Source organism: Corapipo altera, unplaced genomic scaffold, assembly GCF_003945725.1.
Source record: "Corapipo altera isolate COAL_440 unplaced genomic scaffold, ASM394572v1 45, whole genome shotgun sequence".
Taxonomy (NCBI): Eukaryota; Metazoa; Chordata; class Aves; order Passeriformes; family Pipridae; genus Corapipo; species Corapipo altera.
Genome location: NW_020884877.1, coordinates 26,807,055 through 26,833,932, shown reverse-complemented (window position 1 = coordinate 26,833,932; position 26,878 = coordinate 26,807,055). Strand labels below are relative to the sequence as shown.

The 26,878-nt window shown below is 36.1% G+C and overlaps 1 protein-coding gene across 1 annotated transcript in view; it reads left to right on the top strand.

Moving 5' to 3' along the window:
• The window catches only part of DPP10 (dipeptidyl peptidase like 10), a 213,796-nt gene that overhangs the window by 118,863 nt on the left and 68,055 nt on the right, over positions 1-26,878 (top strand). The gene's annotated exons all lie outside the window — the stretch shown is intronic.

Below are 26,878 nucleotides of genomic sequence, written 5' to 3'. Positions count from 1 at the left end.
GTGCTTTAGTTTTCTGTAGAATTTTTTGGCAAAAAAATATCTTCCTTATTACTTGGGGCTAGCATCTCACACAGTTACAGATGTACATGTGGTGTGATGGGATTTCATACTCATACAATTCTATATGATCTTCTTTTTTTTTAACTCAAAAAAGTACTTTGAGGTACAAAATTGAGTAGGGTTCAGTTTCTAACATTAAAAGATATAAGAGGGACAGAAGAAAACTGGTTTTTATTTTCAGAATATTATTCAGCTTCATAGACTGGTGCTTGTAAAGGGATACTAGTTTTCCTGCAAATTTAAGTATTTTTGGGCATATCCACATTAAATTGAGCATTAGCATTGCTTGATATTTTGATAAATGAAACTGCCTTCCTGATGATGCTTTAGAGTCTGCACCTTAGGAAAGTCATACTTGCTAACATATCTGCACTGTATCTGACTCATACTTTTATCCTGTAAAAACTGAACTAGAAGCCTCACAGTTCATCTGAAATATATGCCAAGACTCCCAGTGCATAAGAATAGCCTGATGGTGCTGTATGTGAAGGAGGAGAAGCTTCTGAACTTTTCAGTAGGGGGTTGAATGTACATTATAGCAAATAGATAATTTAAAATTAGTGTTCTGTACATTTAGGATAGAGTGTATTTTTACTCATGCATAAATTGCCTCTGAACACAATTCAGAAACCCAATCTTACACTTAACAATGAACATTTCAAAAAAGTAAATTAATATCTTCACAGGGAAGAAATATAGTTTATTACAGAATCACTTCCAATTGCCACTGTAATTATGGTTTTGTCAGTATTTCTGTGAAAACTGTTTTTCAGGGGGTTTGGAAAAATATTCTTTCAGAACAGGATGGAGCAGAGCATGCAGCTTGGCAGGAAGTGCCTGAGCCCGAGGTCTGTCCTGGATTTAGTGCTCTAAATAGACAAGTTCGACTTTTCTCCTGTGAAAGATCACACACGAGCTCTTGGGAGATTCCCAGAGATGCTCTTTTCTGTTTAAGTAGCCTTTTTATTATCTTAAGCAGAGAACCATCAGCCCTAGGATGCCTTTGGTGGAGATCTTTTCTTACTGATAACCTCAATCCCTGTAATCCAGGTGATCCCCTTCCTACAGGGATGGCAATGGCAGAGCAGAGGGAGAATTGTCCTCCCCTTGTCTCCAACCACAATGCTGGAGTGCTGGGCTTGGCAGTGCTGGGCTAATGGTTGGACTTGATCATCTTGGAGGTCTTTTTCAGCTTAAGTGATTTGGTGATCCTACCATTGCTTTGCTTTCCTTATGATAAAAGATGGCAGATGTGCAGTTAGCTACTTACTGAGGTTTTATGCTTAAAAAAACTACAGACTGTTGCTATATCCACTGGCACAGGAAAGATATAAAATTCAGTCTAAATATTTTTGTCACCACTAGTGCATGTAGATTAAAAGGGTAGTAGTTGATACTGTAAATTACAAAAATAAATTTAATTCAGATTTCAGAGTTAGTTATTAGCCCAAAAGACCTATGTAAATTTGACAGGAAATTTTAATATATTAAGGGAATGCTATTTTACCGCACTGACATTCTACTTTAAAATGGTGACTTTAATTTTCCTCTCATCTTCAGCTGGCAATTTCGACTTTGTTGTCTATAATCGCCTTGTGGTTCCAGAGAAGCTCTTCCAAAACTAATAGAATGAGAACTAATGTAAAAATGAGGATAAATAAATGAGATGGAAAACCAGACCTACTGACAAACACACAGTTAGTGTGAGAAACCCTGAGTTTCACAGTGTGCTTGTAATGTGAACAAAATTAAAAGCAGGGAAAAAATAATTAGAAATTTCAGAAAAACCAGTGATCTCACTTTTCTATCTGCAATCAGGCAAGCAAATTTTAGTGAGCCAAGAATGTTTGTCAGGATAAATATTGGTAGAGGTCTAAGGGTCAGAGGCTAAGGTCAGGGGGAAAGTGCCTCTTCTCTAGCTTTTGTAAGCTTTGGTTCAGAGAGTGAAGATGAATTCAAATTCTTCCACCCCTCCATCAGAGATCACTATGTGACAGACAGCCCAATGAAGCAGTTCTTTCTTTCCAGGGAACTAAATGCAAAGTTATAAAGACATTCACAAGTACAATTTTCCTCCTCAACTGATAATAACATTTGAGTGTTACCAAAAGAAGTGTTAATGAGTGATTAAAAACGAGCATAATTTAGTTTTTAAAAGTCCTACACACTCTTTACGATTTGCAGCATGTGTTTATATATTAGTAAAGCTTAATCAGATCATGAAGAAATGATTTTTACACAAAGAAAAGGAAGTCCTGAGGAGGATTTTTCAAAACAAAGGTGAACATGTTTACTTTTAGTGATTGTCTGAATAAGACAGGATTTGTTGATACTGTAACTCTGGCTATAGAATAAAGAGGGGCAGGCTCTAGATTGTTACAGTGACTTTATGGTTTTCTTGAAGGGATGTTCAAAATCAGACAGAAATTATGGGCATGCTGTGCCAATCATGGAGTAATGTCTGCCATTAGCACAAGGTTGACAAGAGCTCAAAATAGATAATTGTAGAGGTCACTTTTGACCTTAAAAATAGAAAAGTGTAATACTGTTCTCTGTATTCATATCTGGTAGAGAAACTCTAGTTTCTGAGCTTTATTTAGTCTTCAAAAATAGCAGAAACTGGATAACTTCTCCAATTCTGTTTATTGCCTGTGAAGAAGTGTGCTTTCTAACCCATTTGTAATATGTCTTGAGATCACAAAGAAGCACTTTGTACAGCTTATCATTACCTCTAATCCTTAAATTACACTCCCAGTCTAACTAAAATCACTAAAAATGGCTTTCATGAATACAAGAGGGCACCGCTCTGTAAAATGGCATCAGGAAGGAAGCACTTGGTAGTGAAAATGTGTCCTGTAAATGGCCAGTTCTGCTTCCCCCTTCTGTATATCCTGAGGAGTATGTTTATTCCCTGGTAATGCCAGCTAAATAAGCAGAATTAGTATTTAATTAAGAGACTATTAAATATGAATACGGCTACCATAACCTGAACTTGTAAGAGAATAAATGGAAGACAGAAAATGTTCGTTGAAAATGTAATGTGAAAATTTCTAGGGCTAATGTTTCAGTGTTTAATAGTTTGTATTCTCTTTTGTCATAGACTAAAAAAAGTCTGATACCACATCTGACTAGTAACATTTTCTAATAATTTTTAGGAGGCAAAGTGTTTTTAGTAATCCAGCCCTTATTTATAATGTGATCAGAATATATTATGATTATAGCTTTAATTTCTTCATGCTTCAATCATCTTCAAATTTTTTTCGAATCATGAAGCAGTACCAGAATCACACACTTTCTGTTATAACAAACACAAACCAATATAAGAGGTATACAAAATGGACATTTAAAAAGTGGAGTATGGAATGATAAAAGCATAGCAATGCTTTTAAAATATATTTTAAATATAGGAAAGTTATTTTTAATACTAGTGATACTATTTTCTTTACATGTTCTGGCAGATTTTAAGAGTAAAAGTGAATCATTCAGGCCCTCTGTCATGCATATGAGCACATTAAGTTTTGTAGTACTACTAAGGTGAGGATAAAAACTAAAAGTATTTTACTTTAACATTTCCCAATATTTTCCTAATTTTCCAATTAGCTCAGATCAGCAAAATCATTACCATGGCCTTATTGGTACTGACATTTACTTATTAATAAATTTGACTGATAGACATTTGAACAAAAAAACAATATTTGGGCAGCTCACACTAAAACAGGAAGCAGACTTTTCTCAAAGAAACTTCTAGGTTCCTTTTTAAGTCCAGGTGTGCCACTGAAAAGACTTGTAAGTTGGAAGTTATGTGCAGCTGTGGGGATGTGTAAAGGAGTCTACCTGGTAAAACATAGAATGTGTGGAGTATGTAGTACTGCTATTCTCCATTCCTACTTCAGGGACGAGTCAGGCCATACCCAACACTAGATTCCTGGTAAAATGTTGTCATTTTCTTCTTACAGGAATTCATTTTTACATTTAAGATATTTCATTTCACAGCAAAGGCAAAGAAACATTTTAGGCATGGTTATCATGGTAAGACTTTAAAACACAGAATCACATTTGCATTTTTTTTTAATATTGCTTTCATCTTTTGCAGAGTAGGATATGTCCTGTATTACTATGAGTACCTATGGCAATTCCACATCTTGCTCTTTGATTTCCTAAGATCATAAGAATTTGCAGAGACTTTTATTTAATGGTTGGTTTAGTGAGTATGGTGTTATCAAAGACGAAGCTTCAATTTCTCTGCATTTACTAATGTTTCACCCTTAGAAGGTGGAACATTAAATATATATATATTTATTCTGTTTTCCTATTTTTCTTTCTTTTTAATAACTTTTTGTGTCATTATTGTCATATGTGTCCAAAATACAGTGGAAGCTTTTCAAAAGAAATTAAAGCACTTCAGTAAAAGTAATCTAACCAGTTTCTAGTCGATTCTATGCAATGAAGGACTGCAGAACGTCACGAGTGTATGCAGACATTTACATGGGGAACCTTCCTCTCTCCACATTGTCCTTTCCTTAAGAAGGCGTTTTGTAAATGCAGTTCATTTTTTTTCCTCTGTGGAAAAAAGGATGGGTTTCCCTTTCCAATCCAGGCAAATCTGGGACCTCGTTTTGTTGGGCTCAGAGCCACAGGCTCGCAGACATGTGCAGGCTTTTAACAGGGACTCAGCAAACCTCGAGGAACCTCTGCTGCTGCTGGTGCTTTGAGAAGTCTCTTGCTGCTGCTATGCCACATGCTGTTGGCTGTCCTCCTCCTCCTCCTCCTCCTCCTCCTCCTCCACTGCAGCAAGAGTTTCTTAGATTTGTTCTTAGAACTGCTTTTCTTCTATAATGAGGAAAAGCAAATTCAGTGTGTTTTGTTGGAAGGCCCTGGTACTGAAAAAAAGTCAATGAAAATACTAATGTTCAAGGCCTGCCAGTCTTAAGCACGTAGAGAAATGTTTCAAATGGTACCAGCAAACTGTAGCTACAGGCAAATATTATATAAAGCAACTTCTATACCTTTGTAAAATATTTACATATGCTTGAAATGAAGTTCTTCCTCATAATGAACAATAAGTAATCAACATACCTACTTTGCTTTACTTCACTTTTTAAGTTTGAAGGCTCTTTTAATTTGAAATCATATGCAGATTGTTTCTTGTCTGAGTGAAAATTAAAATAAAAAAATCTAATATAGGCAAAGCCATAGACCATATCCTGTTATTTGAGTATTTCCTCCATTTCCCTTTCAGCTCTTTGTACAGAATTCACACTTTGAGTGGATTTAATTCTGGAAAGTTATCAACGTCATTGCATAACTGTGGGAAATGCTTCTCTAAATGTCAGGTATTATCAGACCACAGCACATTTAGAAGAACTCAGACTGTATAACCCCAAGGTTATATGTATTTAAATCTGACTTCATTACATTTTATACAAGACAGAATATCTCTGTCTGAAAAGGTCTCTGAGGATTTTTTTCTGCCATTAGTTGACATACTTTAAATTCAGTAGGGAAAAAAATTCCAAAGCAGGTCTGTGAGGGTCAGAGCTGCACAAAGCATTGACATAGTGAAGTTGTGTGTGTTTGCTTAACAGTGAGATACAATACTGTGTGATTCATTATGCCAAAAAATACCTCTTCAAGAAGAAACTAATTTCTTCTCTGGTAAGGACTGACAAAGGATTTAGTTATGTATTAATATGAAGTCTTCCCATTTATTATTGTAAATTGTCAATCTTGAAAGTCAGTTTGCATGGTAGGATGTCCCTCTGAGTTCAGTTTAGAGTTCCTTTCATCTTAGAATTGTCCCCAGAGTGACTCAGGAAGCTCTCCTGAGATTGTTTTTGAAAGCAAGGAGAGCTAGACTCAAAACAGGCTGGAGGAGGAATATCTGAACCATGTCCCTGATCCCCAGACTCGGGATTACATGACCTGCTTCCCCCAGGTCTCAGCTGAGTTCCCTGCTGTGTCCACAATCTCTTGCTGCAGCAGGTTTTGAACCACAGCAGGAACCCTTGGTGTTCTTGTCCCACTGGGGGTGGGAGCAGGTCTGTGACAGCAGATCTGCAGATCTCAGCAGGCAGGGAGAGAGTGCTGGAGGGAGAGAGAAAACACCCCTTCCTGCACACCCTAGAGCCTGCAGCAGCTGGTGGGAATGGCAGCGGGATTGCTGCCTTCTGGAGCAGCATTTGCAAGGGCAGTAGTGATTGCGGGGGCATGGCATGTGGAGATGCAGTCAGTAGTGGTCTGAGGATCTTCAATAGAGTCAAGAGTTCAGCTTTTGGGGATATCAGCTGCATTTTATCTGTGATAGCAGAGCAATTTAGCACCTGTTTCAAAACTGTGAACTTTTTTCTTTTCTGTGTTTTCTGTGTGTGAAGAATTTTAATGTTAAAAGAACACCTCTAGGAGTAGTCAAAAATGGAGTTTCTTCCAGTGATTCTTTTAACCCCCCAGGACTGCAATATTGGGTTGTAGCCTAAATTTTTACTGTGATCCACTTTACAAGTCTGAGTTCTGTTTACACCTGGCTCTTAAGTTACTCTGATAAAAACATCCTGTATTGACATAGGATTCCAGTAGAAATTAGTAAAAAAAATTGACTGCCTCACTGGACTGTAGTTGTAGAACAGTAGCTGATTTTTTCTCCTTGTTCTATTTTTTTTCTTCTTTTTTTTCTTTTTAGTTTATTGGAGCAGTAGCTAGAAATCAGACTGTTCTTGTTTTCATATATCATCTCCTTTGTTTCTTCTTGCATAGGCCTGGCTGAATATCTGGAGAAAATGTATGACCCAGAAAAAGGAACAAAAACCTTATGCCAAACTTTGTACAGGAAGAGAATAATGACAGCACGTAAAGAAAATCAGTCAAAGCCAGGGATGTGAAAGCTGTGTGTGAATTGCACTGCAGGTGCTGGTCCTCTAGGCAGGGTAGAAGATCTCACCTCCCCACCTGGCACCCACAGTGTAAGCTGAAAGTATGAGAGAGGATGAGAAACAAAAACAACAACAAGGAAGCTGTTGTTCACTTGGGTTTTGTGTCAGTGTGTAATTATGGCATGACTGGGACATACAAGACCAAGCACTGTGAATGTCCCTCTGGGGTGACTGAGTGAAGGTAAAGAGTTATTAGAAAGTGCTTCAACAAAAAGGAAAGGAAAAAATGAAGGAAAGGTCGATCTGGAAAGAGAAGGAAGTGCTTATAGCAGTGAAGGCTAAAGTGTTGTCTATTTTGCTCCAGTGTTCAAAACCAAGGTTAGCTGTGACCTGGTTAACCTAACAAATGCTTAGCTTAAGGTAGTGAAAAAAAATAATTGCCTTACTGGCCCTGATAAAAATTGCTCCAGGGAAGTGTTTGAGGTAAAGTAATTGTGAAGATTTGTAATCTGTGAAAACATATGGAAGGTAGACAAGATCCGTAAAATGAAAAAGAACAAAGAATGGTTTTGAGGAATTTTGGTGGAGAAATGGAGGAAGATTGATTTTTTTTTTTTTTTTCTAATGGAGGAGTTAAACTGCTGGAAAATACCGAGAACTTGACAAAGAGTAGGTAACTGCCAATATCCATCTGTAAAGTTCAAATCATAAAAAATGAGTTTAATTTCTCTGCAATTGTAGAAAAAGCCTATTGAGTAGATAAGGAGTAGCCATGGTGTTAACACCAGGGAGCTTAAGAAACGTGGTCTAAATGGGACTGCCATAACTAAAAGCGGATTGCGGTTCTGTGCTCGGAGTGAACGCTGGCAAATAAATGATTCACTGTCAAAAAAGATGGATTTATGTCTCACAGGGCTCTGACCAGAGACCAGTGATATTCAGCACTTTGAAGAGAACAGAACAGGGAGTAAATTTATTTAAAGTTGCAGATAATATCAATCATATTGCCAGCAGCCTAAGGAACAAGTTCAGAATTGAAAACCATGTGAAAAAATTAGAGAAATTATTTGAATATGAAGGTTTTAATTCAATAGATACAATGGCAAGCTCTTACAATTACTTGGGAATAAATCTAGTAAACAAATACATAATAGGCAGCATATTATAGAAAGTAGTATTGTAGAAAAGTGTATGGGGATATTGGTCAGGCAACAAATTGAACACAAAAATAATGTCTTTTTTAGGAAAAAATATCACACTTTAATGTTTAAAGATGTGTTTTCTGTAGGATGTGAAGTCTTGAAAAGATTATTTAGGTCAAGAAAGAATTGGGTCTCCTTAGCCTCAACAAGAGAAAGCTGAGGATACAAGTCTTCAAATATGTAGAAGATTCCTGTGTACAGTGAGAGGATGAACATTTTTCTTTTATATGCTCTTCAAGAGAAACATTTCTAAATCTTAAAATAGTTAAAAACCAAAATAAATTTCTTGACATTTTTGTAGGGTTTTTACCCTTAGACACTTTTTTGTAACCTGATTAAACCAGTATTTTCTCCATGCTTTACTGGCAGCTCATTCTGTCTTAAGATGAGACTATGGCTGGTTTTCAGTCAGATTTTTCTGCCATTTTTCCATCAGGCATTGATATTTTGGATACTATATCCCATACTGCTTAGTACTACAGTCCCCTACTCACTCTTTTTCAGTTCAGAGGATAATCCAATAACAGAGAAAGTCTATTTACGCACATCTTTGAGACTTAACAAATTCCCTTTTCCTATTGATTCCAAAACCTGCTAAGTTGCATTAAGTATGACCGGAATGTTGATCAGCTCTTCTGCATTACCGGACAGAGTGGAAAAATTCGTGTTTCTTTATTACACTGAGCTCTCTTCTTGCAATAGCATGTTGTAGAAATACATACTAAGCTAAATCTGATACGGCATGGAAGAAAACCACGTCATGGATTGGGAAAATCAGGTAGATAGGAGGAATAAAAAAATCACCAGAAGAATTCAGAAGATCATGAAATAAGCAGTTTGCCTTCAGATATAAATAGAAAACTTAATTTAAAACTAATATTCTGTAATGACAGCTCTTAAATTTATGTTTATTAAATTTATTTCTGTCCTACTGAAAAGAAACATGATTTGTTATATAGAATATAGAATTCTAAGTTGGTTTAAGTTAGCTCTAATTTTTGATTACTCAAAAATATTTAAAGTAAAATGAAGTTGCATGTGAAAAGTCCACTGTAGAATGTCAACTTTCAGACATTTTTTAAATTCTTTTTGTTTCAAAAATGGGTGGTTTTGACGGTTTGCACACAGCAATTTAGTACTCAGAATTAATTGCTTGCTAATTTAATAAGACATGGGATCATTTGTCAATGTTAGAAAGGTAAAGTTAGTTAGTAACTTACTGCTAAAACCTAGTATACAGGGCACTCTACACTCAAAGCACTATATTTCCTGCAATGTATTTATGGAATATAATGCACCACTTTGCTGTTTGGTAAATACCTTTGACAAGATGTTAAAGAATTAAATGTTTAAATTATTACCCGTATGGAATAAGGATAACCTTGCTAGATACAGTCTTGCTGTACGAGGCATTGCAGTGTCTTTATCTTACCTTTTTATCTCAGAGTCACAGTCACCAGATGGGTAATTGCTCAAGAAGTTCTGTGGTCAAATTAGCTGCAGTGGCCACAGTGGAAAGACTAGGGAATTTTAGTGTTGCATGTTACAGCTAATGGTAGTCTAGTAGAGATTCATTGAGCTAGGAGCTTTGCCAGAAATGAAAATGGAACTTTAAAAGGGTCTGCTTGGGAATAATGGAAAATGCAAGTTCTCCTGGATAAAAGTAGTAATAGGCTTCTGGGTTTGAGTCCAGTTAAATCAACTCTACCAGAATAATACGTATGTAAAGAAAGCAGTCTTCTGTAGGAAGCTCCATTAGTTAATAATAGGAATGGATGATGAGAGAGTTAAAATTTCTTTTACCAGAGCAGATCATTAGCTGCCTGACTAACTTTACCTCTCCTGAAGTACTGATAGAGTAGGGCCTGCTAACAGAAAGAACTTAATAGCATTTAGTTACATACGTCTTAGCTGTCAGTACCACTTAACTAATTTGAACAAAAAAAAAGGATATGAGAAAAAAAGATCTGTCTAATAAGTTCTTAATAGACTCTTATGAATTCCTAACACATTAAATGGATATGCAATTAATCCTATATCTTGCACTCCTGTATAAACCAGCACTAAGCTACAAAGGTGTCCATTGGTAGTGCTGTGCTTGTAGAGTGCACTGCTCTTACTGATTATGACTCTTAATATTCAGAGAAAGAAAGGGAACAATCAGATTTTTAACAAGTACTAATTCTGAGGGTCACATTTAATGTCATTCCCAGTGCATTCTCATGCAATCCATATATGTCTGTGCTCATTTAATATTAGCTGGAATGGGAATGATGCATAGTTAAGGTCACACCACAGACTCTTATGAAACACTTATTTGTTTAATGGAAACCTGAGGTCTGCATGAGAAATAGATGCCTGAAGTGGTTCTTTATGTTTTGGGGATTTCTGTGCTCCTCTGTACCACTGAGTTCCGTGAAATTTTGTTGCTGAGTTCAATCAGAGAAGATTCAGACTTTGAGAGAGTATTGAACCAGTTATACTACTTAGTCTTGGGCCACAGAATCAGATGGAAAATTCATCTGCACCCTGCAAGAGGGTGGATTTACCATGAATCCCTCCTCCTCACCATTTACTAGCCTTTACTGCTTGCATTAATCTAACACAGACTTCATATCTTTGAAAGAAACTTGGATCAACATACTTGTTTCCATGTATTTTTTTTTTTAGTCTCAGCTTCTCTATTGAATGTATAGATCTTACAAGCAAAATTTAATTAAAGGGTGTTGAGTAAGAGTTGTTCAAACTACTGCATCATTATTGGTAACAGAGATTCTGTAATGACTTTGCTAAATTGATGATAAATTTCTGTAAGGGAAGAGAAACTTTCAGGGAACTTGATGGTCAAGTTACAGATCAAATAGAAAGGAAAATGTGACCTATTGTGTGTCTCTTATGACAAATAAACCAAATTAAAAAAAAAAAGACAACAAACCGCAAAAATATTTTAATAGATGATATAGATGTTCAAATGGACTCGATGATCTCAGAGTTCTTTTCCAACCTGGTTGATTCTGTGACATAGTTCAATAGTGTCCAGAGGTTAGAAAACATCAAAGCAACTGAGAATTTGGCCGGTAGACTATAATAAAACAGACATTACTTACTTGAAAATCTAAGAAGCTCAATTTGGTTCAAGTCATTATTATTTTTTAAAAGAACACAAATGTGAATTTTACTGGGTAGTTCCTCATATTAAAGGTGCTTAAACATTTTTATAACCCCCACTACTGAAATAAAAAAAAAAGAATTGATCTGTTTTTACTCATTATGTACATAATAATTTTATGTTTAATCATTTAATTCTGCACGCTGAATTACAAAGATTAATTAAATGTCAAATAAGTGATTAAAATATGGAATTTGCTCCACTTGAGTATGTGAGAGGAATATAAGCACTTTATAGGAGATATTTGCTGTAAAATCACTTGAATTTCTTTGTTTTGATTAGGATGCCTTTAGAGCATGTGGAAGGGGTAATGGTAACAATTTTCAAGGGCTTACATGTCAGATCTGCAGAGGTATTTGAATGCCTAAAGATGCAGCACCAGGGATGATCTTTAAGCATCATGCCAGAGGTGTGCATCTCAGTGATATCTCATTAACTTCATCTAAATGCATCCATCTTTAGAAAGTTTAGAATTCTATTCCCCACGTGTATTTTGTGTAGAAAAAGCATTGAAAACTATGTCAAATGTGACCACTAGAGAACCCTGGTATTATTGCTGCCCGTGCAAGAGAGGTGCAGCATAGATAATCTGTTGAAGTTATATCTTACCCCTGTTGGTTGTTGACTAGTTAGTTTATGTCCATGAACAAATAACTGAATATCTCCAGTTGTCAGTTCACTTATATATATGTGACATACTGTGAGAAGGATGTCTACTTAATAATAGTGCATTTTTTAATTCACTACTTAGTTGTTTCTGGATACAAATCACACATTAATGAACTAACCAAAGTTTACAGAGATCAATAAAAAGATTTTCATCAGAGATGTAGTTACCTGGAGCCATCCCTTTTCAGATACATCCACATCACAGGTGGGAGTGGTCAACAGGATTAGGCAGTAAACTGTTTTTATTGAAACCTAGATTTCCCTAACAGAGTATTTCTTCTGTCAAGAAGCTTTTCTTTTCATGTCTTCTTTGTCAGATGATCTGCCAAAATCTGAATCTGGGTTATTTCCTTCAAAATAAAATCTGTCACGTGTATGTTTGGTTTCACAAACATATTTGTATTCAGTTTTCATGGAGCGGCTGTTGAGAATTTGTTAATCTTTGCTATAGCAAACCTCACCACAACCTTTAATTTTTCCTTGAACTATATTCTCTTTCTAATTACTGTGGGGTTTGCAGGGTGTTTATGCACAATTTTACATTTTTTTAAAATATAAATTTCACAGTTCATAGACAAAGCTTTTTTTAAAAAAAAAAAATTAGCTTTATTGACTCGTGCAGAGTCTCACAGAAGAAGGACATCCCTCTGAAGATGACATTGATAATTATGTTCAACTCAGAAGATGTGATCGTAAATACATTTGAAACTAAGCGTGCTGACAGAAAAACATTGCAAAAAGAATGGTTCGTGTAATAAATCATAAAAATATCTGGTTTGTTTATGAAACACCTTTTTTTTTTTTTTTGTATTTCCCTGAAATCAGTAGCTTTTTCGCAAAAAATTTGGGATCAGAATAGAAGCTCAAAAAATGTGCCAGTGCCCTATCAGAAGGTTTTGAAAATTGACTTGTAGCCGATGCAGTGGTGTTAAAGGAAAACTCCAGCTGACTCTTTAACTTGATGTAATGAATCTGAACCTTGGAAACATTTACGTATAAGAAAACATGTACTGTTATTGGTACTTGCTTGGCTGATGACTGATGTGCAAGATTTTGAGCACACTTAGTGGAGATTTTACTCAGCGATTATTAGAAAAATATTTTCAAAATTTAATTGCTGATGCAGCTTTGTACTTGAAATTGCATCTCATAGTAAAAGCTGTTCTGCAACAGCTTGAAACCAGTAGCTGCTCACTGTGGACGTGCCCAGCAACCACCACCAGACACAGTCCCTTCATAAGCAGGATGCACTTGCTTGTAAATCTTGTTTGCACAGATTATCAGAACAGGGCTTTAATGAAATACTTGGAACTGATGTCCTGGATGAAAATAAGGAAATCAGTGAGTTAACAGATGGGGAATCTATAAATATGATCAACAAAATTATGAAATATTGAAAGACTGGGAGGAGAGGTCTACCATCCTAACAAAATTAATTCTCAAGGGAGCCATATTAACACAAGCAATACCATCTGTATTATCAGTTATGCAGAAATGTCTGTGACCCATACTTTTGGTGTGTTCTGTACCAACTAACACAGCAGTTAAGTCTAGATAATTTTTCTATTCTGCTGAATTCATTCTTGGAGTTGAAGTTGCCTTTCTATGCTTTGAAAAGGCAATAAGAGAAGAAGATGAATGACAGAGTTGCCAGTGCCCTTTTGATTGTCTTAGCAAAAACAATGTTAAACAGAAAGCAAACTGTACTGCGTTTTATCAGATATGTTAACTCAAGAGGAACCAAAGATGTGTTACATGAAGGTAATGGAAGGAAGATGTGATGAAGAAATTTTGCCAGTAGCCATTGCTATGTACACTATTAATGGTGATCTCATGTGAGAGTAATAAAAAAAAGACAGAAAAACAGCGCTGTTTTTCCATTCCTTTAAAAGAGCTTGTATCTGATGCAATTTACCAAGAGGTCTGATACATTCTGTGACTGTACAATCAGAGCAAAAAGTAGTTTTCTAAGAAATATTTAACATTGAGAACAAAAGCAATAGTTAATTATTTTTAAAATAGAACAAATGTTTTGTGAGAACATTATACAAAGAAGAAGGATGAACATAGATTTAAAAAAAAAATAAAATTGAAAGACCCCCCCCAAACCACCTCTACTCTACAAGTCCCTTACCCCTACAAAATAGAGAAATAAGGCAGTGAAGTATCAAGCTAGGTGCTTGATTGTTGGAATCAGGAATCACTACTTCTCACTGAAGCAGGGACAAGTAACCTTCATGGAAAGCCTGTGTCTTTCTACTAATATAAAATTACTTAGCCTGAAGGAATAGGGTCAGCCTGTCCCAGGTTATTGCTTGAAAGATGCTATGGCAGAGTTTCCTTTCACTGGAAACGCCACTGCAACAGCATAATTGAGTCCACCTTGCAAGTGGATATAAATGTGTATTGTTGGCACTGTTTGACTTTTAAGAAGTAATACATAATCCTGTAATTGAAAACTTTGTCCCAGAGCACATGTCCATAGAAGAAAATGGGCTGTGTGTTTTTCAAATATTTTAACCATCGTGTCTCACAATCCTTTTCTCGTAGCCCATTGTGTGGCAGGGCTATCTCCATCTACGTTATGCGTGAGGAACCCATCCCATCTTTCTCAGAAGAGGCATTGCCTGTATTCCTGGCTCCTTGATCACAGAGAAATTGGCTGACTGCGTCTTCTCTGACTAGGCCAACAGGTCAGTCAGGAAAGCAGATAAATCCGCTGACATTTGCATCTCTCAATAGCGTTGAAAGGAGGAGTGTTGAATAAGTGAATTCCTGTAAATGAGAGTTAGCAGTTACTTTGGTACAGATAAAATGAAAGGTCTTTTAAAATACATACATAGACAAAGTGGAAATACCTTGAAGTAGATGGCAAAGACTAGACCTTTATGTGACTCTCCCAGAGAAATGTTTTAAGCGCACTTTGCAAAGCTGTCTTTGTTGCACATCACGCTTTAAATCAAGCTTCCATTTCAGGCTATGAGGAACACCTGATAGTGTCACAGACCTAACAGATCAAATGGTTGGGTCCACTTTTTAGAGAAATATTAAGATGTGCCCCTTTATAATTCAATCTTTGTGTTCTTTTTAGGTAAGGACAAGTCTTTTTGGGTATTTGAGCATGAAAGGTTGTTAGCTTGGGGTCTTAGGCAATAAATTAATGTCTCAGTGAAGACAGTCAACCACCTGCACAAATTAAGCCCTTATTATTCTATTTATTGTCTGCAAATATAGCACCAGATTAGATGTTTCCTGGAGAGACGAGTTTGGTGTGAGGTATTCATCACTTTGTTATAGTTCCTTTGAGATCACCATGAAGTGCTCCCTTGTACTAAATGAATAGCTCTCTTATCATGACCTTTTAATCACTTTGTCATGAAGAGGTCTTTTACTTGCTACAGGAGCCTACTTCATGTTACCCCCATCAAAGGGACTATAATATCAAAAAACGACCACAACAGGGACTAATACAGAAATATGGTTCAATAGAAGAAAATTAGTGCAGGTAGGCTTAGTTGACTACAAGCAGCATCATGGCTTGCTAATGGGAAGTGCTGGAGTGGATGACTAGCTGTGAGCTCAATTGTTGGAAATTGGACATAGAGGTGTTATTTTTCTCAGTTTTGTAATAAGGTAGTGGAACAGAAGGGGAACAGTATAAGCCTATTAGCAGAACTGGCAGCACGAAAGAAATCATGGAGGTAAGGGAGATGAATAGGGCATGACCAAAAAGGAAGTTTAAAACTAAAGATGAAATTTAGCTGTAGTGATACTTGTTGAACTTACTCCTATGGACAAGATCTTTTTTTCATACTGTCTTTAAAACATGAAGATGTTGAAGTTCATACTGCAGTGCAGAACTGATCTAAGAAGGGGAGAAATCTAAATTGCAGTGTTCAAATTACTTGAAGAGTTTAAACGGGATTTCTAGAGAATGGCATGGAGGGATGAAGTCCTGGCTGTGTTGGCTACCTGGAATCATGAAGGTTTGACTGCAGTACAAGAGTATTTTAAACACACGGATTTAAAAAGTAGTTGTGAAAGCTGTTTGTAAGTCAACCTACAGGCAGATAAATACTCAAGACATACAAATAGTTATTTTCTCATAAAATCTCTGTAAAAGACTAAATAAGGAATTTAATACTATTTAAAAAAGCCTCCCTGTAGCATACAAAAGATTCCTTGGGCTCTCTAACACCCAGAGGTACCATTAAAGGTGTCTTGATATCACTGTGGGGTACTAGCACAGAGGAGAAGATGAGAAACACCCTGCAATTCCTCCTTTTCCATGTGGCATATCCAAACTAAGCAATTAATAATGACGGTAAGCAAGGTAGTGAAAGGCAGGTAGTTCATGTATTCGAGGACTGAACTGTCAGATTGCTTAGAAAACTGTTTGCCTTTTTCACTTATATCTTCTGTCCACCAAAAGAGGAAGACTCTATGTGCCAGTCTATTCTGCATGAATTTCATTCATCAGTCCTGTGAACCTGTGTTTTCCAGCCACCAATGCCCACTCACTGCAGGTCTGGGTACTGCTTTTCCTTCCTGCTGCCTAATCTCTTTTGATCTGGTTCTCTTAATTTCCAGCCCTTTAAGGGACTCAGCTCTGTTTTGTTCTGAATTCATTCTTTCTTTTTATTATTTCTCTTTTTTTCTATCCTGATATTTTTAGCCCTGTCTTTTTGTCTTCCTTCTTTCATCTTGCATGCTTGAAGGTTTACCCATCTGCTTCCCTCAGCCCAGTTTTCTTTTCCATTTTCCCTTTACATTTCTTCAGACCCACAGGCCATTTATCTCATTGCTTCTCCTTTCTCCAGCTCCACAGGGTCTTTTCATCTCTTCACATCATTTGTAAGCAAACAGCAGAAGTGCACCCAGAATCTCCTTTCTAACTGCTGCCTGAATGAGTCAGATTGTCTGGAGAAAAAAAAAAAGATATCAAGACTATAGTCTTTACTTCAAAACTGAGCCCATTGTATGCTTTCATTTTCTTTTGTATCCTCATCATTTCGGGGTATCTTCAGTTCTGTTTTGTGTTCAGAACCTGTAAAATTCATTTATATGCAATGTTATTTTAGAAAATATTTTCTCAGTAACGTTTTTACCCATTTTTTTGCACATAATGTTGCACTTGAATCAATTTGTGCATATTTTTTGTAAATATCACAACATGTAGAAATGTGTCTCTTCAAAACAAGGTGGTGTTTCTTCTGCATTTGCTAATTTTCTCTTTAACAATCTGTTTGAATAAATACAATATGTGATGAACAACTGACCTTGGAAAACCTGAAAAGAAATTCATGACTCAATTCCTCCTTCCAGAGTATATCAAAGAGCAATTAAACCATCTCAAAACATTCTGAGACTTGATGCAGCTTTGCCTTCAAGAATCAGTGTTTTAAAACATATTTTGATTTCAGTTATCAGTTTTCAATATGTGTGGAGATACTCAATCCAAGTTTCCTGTAGATGATGCTTCTTGTATGGGATTTGGTTAATAGTGGAAGGACCCTGAAAAGAGACAGATCTAGTATTCTCAGCTGCATTAACCAAAAACAAGCACCCTCACCAGTCTCATATTTCTAAGGTCTGGAGATAAAGTTCTGGCTGTTTTGTCAGAATTTATGTCTTTCATTTCCCCTTACTCTTGTCCAGATCAAAATACACATGTACATTGTGAAACTGCCTGCAAATCAATGCCAGAAAAGGTAAGTTTCTATAAAACCCAAAACACTCATTAAGTCAAGATTTTAATCATACTGAATGTGAGTGTTAGCATATGCTTGAGAAGGATGTGATTGTACACATGTATCAATACCAGAAAATGCTCGTGTTGTACTCAAGGCTTGAGATTTACCAGGTTTGTCGTCACGTAACAATCATTTCAGTGAAGTCATTCCTGCTTTTTAATGCTGCAGGTGAATAAGCCAGAAATTTTTATCATAAATTATCTCATACAAGACTCAAGTAACATATTTTATGTGACAGTGTAACTAATAGAATTTCAAATGACAGTGATATGTGCATCTTTCAGAAGTAGTAATGCAGAACATTCTTTCTTGAATAATTCACTCATCTGAAGTTTTTATATATTCAAAAATGATTGAGTTGCATATCCAAATATAGGGTGGCCTATCAGCTGTTAATGTAGGAGAAGAAAAAGAGATTTCTGCATTTATTCTGAACTGACGTTTGTATCACGTTACTATTGGTTAGATGAACTGAGTTTAATTGATTGTGAATTAATTTGCATTCTGCAGTGGATGTCTTTTTCTTGAGATAATTAATCTTATTGAAAAATTATGTGAACAGTTGAAACTTTAACAGATTTCCTAGAGATACCTTTTTTGTTTAGGCTTCCTTGACAGACTTTTTTCTTATAGATAAATTATGTGTCAAGAAATCTCTCGCTTTTATATTTATTTTGGTTTGGCAGCATATAGTTGTTATGGCTGGCAATATTTCATACCCCAAAGTATTAATGCTAACCATAAATTATTACCAATGATATGCAGTGGTTCTTATCAATCATGGCAAGTAATTGATGTTGATTGAAACAAATAAATACGATGCTTTTCAAAGTTATAACCTTGTCATTTAACTTTAGTGCTCAAATGCGTCAAGCTCAATCTTAGATTAACTCTACAATTAGATACAGAGTTCTCAGAAACAAGATATTCAACCTGTAAAGGCAAAAATTGTGCACAACTACACAGAGATTTAGACATCGATAGTGGCAAAATTTACCTCTATTTTTTTAGCTTCTAGAATTGGGTAGGAATAATAGGATTTGAAAGTGGGTGGAAATTCATAATTCGTATTATTATAGACTCTTTAGTTGATTGTTTCCTAGAGTTTACTCTGAAACCAGATGAAGAACACATTATACCATACTATTCAAAATGAGAAGTCTTATAAACTTTGTTTCAGTTGTAGATCAGACACCATGGTCATAGCAGTCCTTTCTAGCTGTATGAATTACAAATTAATGTGTCATTAACTGCAGTTTAAAATTAGGGTAAACTGAAAAGATTTACTGGATGAAAATCCACAATTCGTGGATTTAAATTCTGTGCCTCTCTCTACTCCAGATAAAATCAGCATAATAATCAGTCATTAACACATATGGTTAAATTTTTATTGAATCTAATACCAGGAAAGTAACAGTCAAAAACTACAGCTCCCAGGACCAAAAGGTACCACTTTACTGATGCAGAGTGTGAATCATTTCTGGTGCATATCCCAAAGTGACTTGAACTTTGGTATCAATGCACAGTCTGAGGTTTTACTGTGTTTGTTGCCAGGGCATAAAATCAACAGAATTCCAATCTTCAACCAATGTTATTTTCCTAAATATGCAAAGCCTGTCCCTTACTGGTATACTATGTGTTTTATTCAAACTTTTCACTTATAATATATGTGTTATACAGTGGTTTCATGTGTCTCTGTGGCTCAGAATTTAGTGCTGCAGAGCTCTCTCTTCACTTTTTACCCTCTCAACCAACCAATTACATGAAACTCCACCTTGACTGTGCTTTATTTAGTTGTTTGTCATTTAGAAGCAGTTCCTATGCTGGAGAGCACATGGAGTCAGACTGGACAAGCAAAGGGGGAACATTTGAACTGAATGATAAGAGTTTTAGTGAAAGTTGGATTTCACCATAATGGTATTGATACCATTAATATTATGAATTTATTTAGCACATAAATTGCAAAATGGATGGAAGGTTCATCCAGCAGCTCTACTTTGCCTTTGGCAGTTGTCATGCTGCTACTAATTTAGTCTTATTAACTCCCTTGCAGATTTTACTAACGGGGTGTCACACATTTTGCAATAAAAGGGGGGAAAGGAATATATCTTTTTTATTGTTTTGTGATCAGGACATCAGATACTGCTTCCGTTCTCTTTGCACTGGAGTCCTGGCAAGGTCACGTGTCTTATAGCTAATAAAAAGGAAATGAGGAATAGAAGTTGGTTGTGTGAATGTTAATCTGTTTTTTTGGAGAGCAAGAAGTTGCTGTTTGGAATCCTGATGGGATAAAGCAAAGACCAGCACTCTCCTTCTGTAACTGGTTTGCTTTCAGTAGGCTACTACAAAGAATGAAGTTTCACCACAAATAACGTGGTGTTCTCCAAATGTGTAGCAGAATAAGGAGTTTGTATATGACATTAAAGACCTGCTCAAAGCCTTTTATCATTTTTATTACTAGAAATCTGAATTACACCAGTATATACAAGCAAAACTCATAGTATTATATCACTAACTAGAGGAGAAATAATTTAGATAATACTTTGCATAATTTATATAACTAATATGCATAGACTTTGTATAATTTTTTATAATTTATATAGGCTATGATTTTGTATAGGGGTGAACTTGAATATATATTAACTCAACATTTTTAAAATATTAAGAAAAAAATAATATTTTTTTTGGCTGGCTCATTTCACGCTAGGTGAAATTTAAGTAACAAAAGTCAGATCTCTGCCATACAAGAGAATATGTTTATAGAGCCAACCTCCTTTTAATCTTAATGTTGTCACACTGTGTGTAGATACTAACTGTGGTTTGAAAATGCTTTAGCTGGGCCAACGCAGTATCATTTGTGAGAAGCCGTGCCAAAGCCCTGTACTGTGAACTCATGCACAACTGGCTCAGCCCTGCATTTTCCCCAGTTACCTGGGGTTTATTCATGGGAGTTAGAGGGGTTTGGGCACCTGTGGGATAGACTTACCCAAAGTCATTAACACAGTCTCATGTTTCCTGCTGTGTCACTTGCTTTGGATGTGACTTTGCCACAGGCACACTGTATTAACTTCAGTAATCCCTTCAAAAGGTCTCCGTAACCATCCTGTGCATCTGTATTTCATTATGTTCCCCTTGTATTCTCTCCACTCTGTATCTGGTACTTGCTTATTATTTGTAGTTCACGTCATGTTCTGCAGGCTCCATTTTTATTCCAAGGCATTTTTATCCCAAAGGCAAAATGGGAAGCAATATATGTTTATATTTCTATTTCTAAATTGTATTTTTGAGTCCATGGTGAAGGTTTGTTAAAGATTTGATCTTGGAGCTTTGAATAAGATTCTGTGTATTGTGTGGGTGTACTTTGTTGCACGAATGATAGATGGATAATTGGTTACCTTTTATCTTGGCCTTCTAATCACTTTACCAAGGCAAAGGCTTTTGGTTTGCCTTTGAGCATAAGTAGATTTTTCAGTAATTCCTCAAATGCTTAATTTACTTGTAGAAAAGAGGATGAAAGCAAAATCCCACTTGTGTTGCTGTACTTCAAACTGTGTACAACAGCCAGTAGTTCCTGTGACTGAAACACACCAAGGCAGTTTGAAAACAGGCCAGACTTTTTCACTTATGTGTTATGAAAGATCATCAAAAGTGAGAAGGGCCACAGAGAATGAAGAAGTGAGTGTCCTTGGCAAGATGTATTCCTGTTTACTTCCCTGCTTCAATGTGTCCTGTCCCTTGATTTCTTGATTCACATGCATTTTGTGATAGGTACTGTAATGCAGGTTATTGATTAGGAAAGATTACTTTTAGTTTTAGGTAGTCCTTTTTTTCAGCTGGGATTAGGAATGTTTGTTTCTTAATAACGTTTTTATAGATGTGGTGGCCTGAAGAGATAAATGAGAGAAGATTTGTGGGAAGAGGTAATATCTTTTATTAGACCAACTGATGTAGCTGGAAAAAAAAAAAGAAAAGCTTTCAGGCACACAAAACCTTTTCCAGGTTGGGTTCTCTCACAGCTTTGAACTGCCTAATAACTGACTTGTGCCTGTGAAGCAATAAAAGTGTTTTTTTGATCTTTCTCTTTTTATGAGTAATACTGTTTGGGAGGCATTCATATATTGCACCAGTTAAAACTTTACACAGCTAAAGTTAATTATTCTGGTTTTAATTCTGATTAAATTCTTTAAGAATATAACCATTTTTCATTCAGACTGTAGACTCTTAAAATACTGGATTTTGTTTTTCATCTGATCAGAAGTGTAAATTAACCCGAAAAAGGTCTGATACCTCACTGATGAATCAAAGAAATGTGCATGGTTTTGAACCTTATCTGAGAGACTGCTTCTCTTTCCAAGTCAGTGTATGTGTTTGGAGATAAGTGGGATGGGTATGATGGCTTACACTGCAATTTCAGTTACTTAATGATTTTCTGCTGCTTTTTTATTTTTTTTTTAATTAATGGGAGGGGCCTGGCTTTTAAAGAGTCTCTTTTTTATCTGCTATGTACAATACAAATAAATGTGTATCTACCATTATGTGTAAGACATATACCTTATTTGGCTGGCAAACTTTGGAATAACTGGAAGTATTACTGTGAGTGGTGACATTTTCATTGTATTTCATATACTCTCACTTCTTATTGTTCTTGATCGGACTGAGTGCTTTCATGGCCTGTGAGAAGTCTTACTGGAACCTGAGAGGAGAATTTGCAGAGTCTAGCAGCACTGAGAACCACAGAGATGAGTTCAGATTACGAGTGTCTGTATGGGTAAAAACAAAAATATAGGACAGTCACTTCGCTACCTTGAAAAAGGCTGTGCCAGCAAGGAGGCATCATTATTGCTCTAAGTAAATAACACATGAAAGAACATAATTGGTTTATAATGTAGGAAATAGGTAAAGGATGCATCAAAGTGTTTGGCTTGCCCAAGCATTTTGTGAAAACAACACAGCGAGGTTATAATGTCATCAGCTCCCCTCCATTTCCCTGGAGCTGAGGGCCCTCATCATCCTGTAAATATAGTGCTAGTGAGGTTTTCTTGGCAGCTTTTTAGAAAAAAATGCTATTCTGCTGAGGGATGTTTTCCAAATTACCCAAGGACAGTGAACTGGATATTTTCTGGAATATATTGCAGAAATAGTAAAGTATATTTGGCTGAGTGTATAGGGCACATTGTTTTCCTGCATCCTATTGGGCTATGCATTGAGTTCCATGTCAGTGTTTGATTTTTAGAAACCTTAGAAAGAAAAAGTAATTCCTTGAAAGGTAAAAATTAAAAGACATATGAAACCAAAAACAATGTGTCATCTAAAAGTTCAGATCGTGATTGATGAGTGTGGCTTTTTTTTATTGTTGGCTGTTAGCTCAGTAATGGATTGTTATTTCTATAAGCTTTGACTGGAGCAATTTGTCTTGAAATACTTCTCTCACCTTTTCATTTTAGGTCCTTTGTAATAGAGTTCTCTAATTTTATTTTTTCATACACAAATGCAGATGACTCAGTGTTGAATAGCATCAGATGAAAACTTGTCATCAGTTTATAAATTGATGAAAGACTGAATTCTGAAGAAATATTCATTTTGCAATAGTTTTTAGCTGTTGCATTCTGTGTCAAAAGAAATATTAAATGAATTATATTGGGGGGGAGGTATACTGTGTGTTTGATAATAAAAGCCATTTTCACAGTTTGTAACGTTGCAGGGAATGTTTTCCAGCTTATCATAATGGAAACAGGCAAGTTATTTGCTTGCTAGAAAGACCTGAACCCTATCAATCACACATGCCACTTGTGAAGTTAAGGCTCTTCACAGTGTCCAACCTTAACATGTATTATTATTTTAATAAATTATACCAGGACATTTTCCTGTGTTCTCTTTCCTCAACTGATACGACAGTGCAGAAATTACTGTAATGCATTTAATATTTTAAAAGGGTTTGCTCTCCTATACTGCTTCACTTCTTAGAGATGTTCTGTGTGTCCATATTCATTAATTGATTCTCCTCTTTGTACCTAGAAGATGAGTATTTTTCACTACAACCTTTCTCCCTATTCCTCAGTTTCACAGTATGTCCCTTTTTTTAAGTCAATTGGAGTAATTTACTGTCCATGTTTAAATATTAGCCATAGTTCAGTCTTTTGATAGCACCCCAGTTAGAAGACATGGAGTGCAAGAAAGTGTTTGAAAACGTTTTGGAATAGGAATGACAGCACTTTGGATTTGAATATAACACAATAACCAGCCTTCACTTTAAATACATCATGAGTGGGGTCAGTGCTGCCTGAGCTTTAGCTGTGCGAGCATTAGTCTGTTTATTTGTATAAATTGTCAGATTTTTTTCTGATTAGTGCACATCCCACAAAACAAGAGTTGCAGGACAAAATCCCCCAAGCATCTTCCAAAGAGGACACAGCTGGTGGCCATGTGGAAGGTTTGATCCTGGTGTTTTGACGGTTGCTGATACTCCTCCCTGTGATTAGTCACATGCGGTGTCTTCAGCTGGGTTCCTCTTGTGTGATGTCAGGTGTTGTATGTTAGGGATCAGGAGAGTTTTGGTCCCAGCCAAACCCACATTGATCTGCTCAAGAGGAAGCCAAGCAGGTAAACCTTTATACAAAACTATGAGAGCTTCCTAAGCACTTACCATAAAAGCCAGACTTGGAAAAGAAAGATTTTCTACGTCCTTTTTTATTGATTTAATTTCTGTAATGATTGTGTTTCAGTATGTGGCTACTGCAAGCAGGACGAATTAGGAAACTTTTTACTTGTAATTTCTACATGGTGTTCCTGTTAAGAACTAAAACATGAGTAATTTGAGAAAAATGTTGGCATCCTGTCTCAAAGTGACTGCATTGTAGTGTTGGTCTCCACTTGTTGTGGAGCTCATTCAACTTTTAACACAGATATTAATATTTTTACATAAAGGTTGAGACAAAAATTTCACCACAAGGCAAGAGGAGAGTTTCCACGTGAAATATGAAGCAGTGTTGTTGTTGTTGTTACAGCATATTTTCTGTTAAAGCTGTCAGAATGACTTATTAGTTTTGCATTTCTTGTTGAAATATATTCTGTCCAATAATTTACCTCTTAAATATTTGTATTCTACATAATTATCAGCCCTCCACACATTATCTCTGATATACTTTTCCCTTTTCCTGGAAGGGCAAGAGATCCATTCCTATTCTTTGTAACTGGCAGTATGAGACTGTCCACTTTTACAGCTGCTGGCAAGTGCCCCTCTGGGTAACCTCTGGCAGTGTAGAAAGCACCACGGTTTAACAATTTGTCTCTGCTTTAGTCACATCTCTCAGAGGAGGCTGGTACCTTACCTGACCAAATGCTTTCCCATAAGCTGTAACACAAAATATTTAAAAAAGATTTGGGGCATAATTACTAATGTATATGTGATTCTTCTTACTGAAGCAACAGTTTTGATGTTAATCACAATAGATTTGGAAAATGGAATTTTTTTTTGTCTCAAGGGGAAATTTTACAGAAGGGAAATTCTATAGTTGCACAAAGTACTATTACTAATCTTAGAGACCTTTGTGGGCTTCTTGCAGCATCAGACAGCAAGGATTTATGGCGTACTAAATTCTTGACATATGTTGACAGGGAACTAATAATGGCAACAGATTCAGTGCAAAGATGTTTCAGATGGCTCTGTTACTGAATGGCCTCGAGACAAAGTAACAACCTCTGAAACCCTCTCATGTGACATAGTGGCAAATTCTGATGGCTCTGTTCATGTAGGATCCTCCTTTGCGTATTCTCTTTGAAGGAGATACTGAAAGATTCCTGGTGCAGATAATGTAAGCTAAAGAGTTCCCAACACATTTATCTTCTAGGTCAAGGCTTCAGCTTTACAGCTGTATCTGTTCACATCTAACTGGAAATAGCCTGGCACTGTCCAGAAATAAGTCCTTCATGTGCCAATAGAGATACTGTAACCATAGATATGAAGCTGAAGTCTAGTGGATGTAGTCCAGTGTTTCTTTCTGACAGAAGTTTGCATGAAAAAGAGCTTTTCTTAGTACAGTAATAATTATTCACAAATATATTTTATATTCTAAGACCACGAAGTAATTTCAGTTGATAATAAAACTAATTATTATTTGGAATTATGCTATTTTCATAATGCAAGATAGAGAGCTGAAGAAATTAGCTAGGTTAAAAGCAATCACCCAAGCCTGCAAGACAGCAAAATGTCTGTTACTCACTATATATATGTAGACTAATGTTTGACTTTAGAGATGTATAATAGTTTGCTTTGATTTCAGCCCTTTGGTGTGATGGTCCATCACATTATACACTATAACATGCTGTTCCCTACCACAGATCTTCTGGGTCCGCATACCTCAGGCCTTGATATTTTGCACTTAAATGGCAATTCTTTTGATTTTAGTCAGCAAAATTTTCAACAAATAAAGACAGCAGAATAAGGCTGTACATTAGATTTGCTTTTCTCTCCCATTCAGAGAATCCTAGAGTTTTTGAATCCAGAAGTCACTGATAACTTGCTGTTGAATGAGGAAGGTTTACTGACAAATACCTCTTTGCTTTACCTAAAATGTTGCATACAAAAAAAAATCTCAGATAAAACAAACCTTCCCTGAAAATCAAAGACAGATGGTCAAAATCAAACCAAAACACATTAAGGAAAGCCACAGCAGAGTCCCACTAAGTACATGTTTTTTCTGTTCTGTGAGCCACAGCCCAAAAGGTCATTCAGACTGTTTATAGCAGGTGGTCAGGAAAACACCATATGACCCTATATCTCTCTGCATTTCAAGTAAAATAACTGTGATGCCTGTGCAGTTATTTTGACCACAACTTGATGAAAAAATACAGTAAAAAGTGCTTTGTTTTCTTGGAGCGTTTTGTTTGATTTGAATTGGGTTTTATTTTTTAAAAAGGATGCAAATTTTTTTGACTGGGACATTTTCTGTGCAGTTGTTGTACTGATCAGGTGTCTGGTTAAATTAACTGAGAGTATGTGTGTCCTTCCTACAGCATGTTTCAGGTCTATTGGATATAATTAATTCAGTAGAAACATTCTTTCAGTAATAAAGGTATTGGTGTTTACAGGGATTGAAAGAGTGTGACTGTCATAATGCTAGTCTGTATTTAATCCAGTATTTAGTCTTGTAATTCTTGACC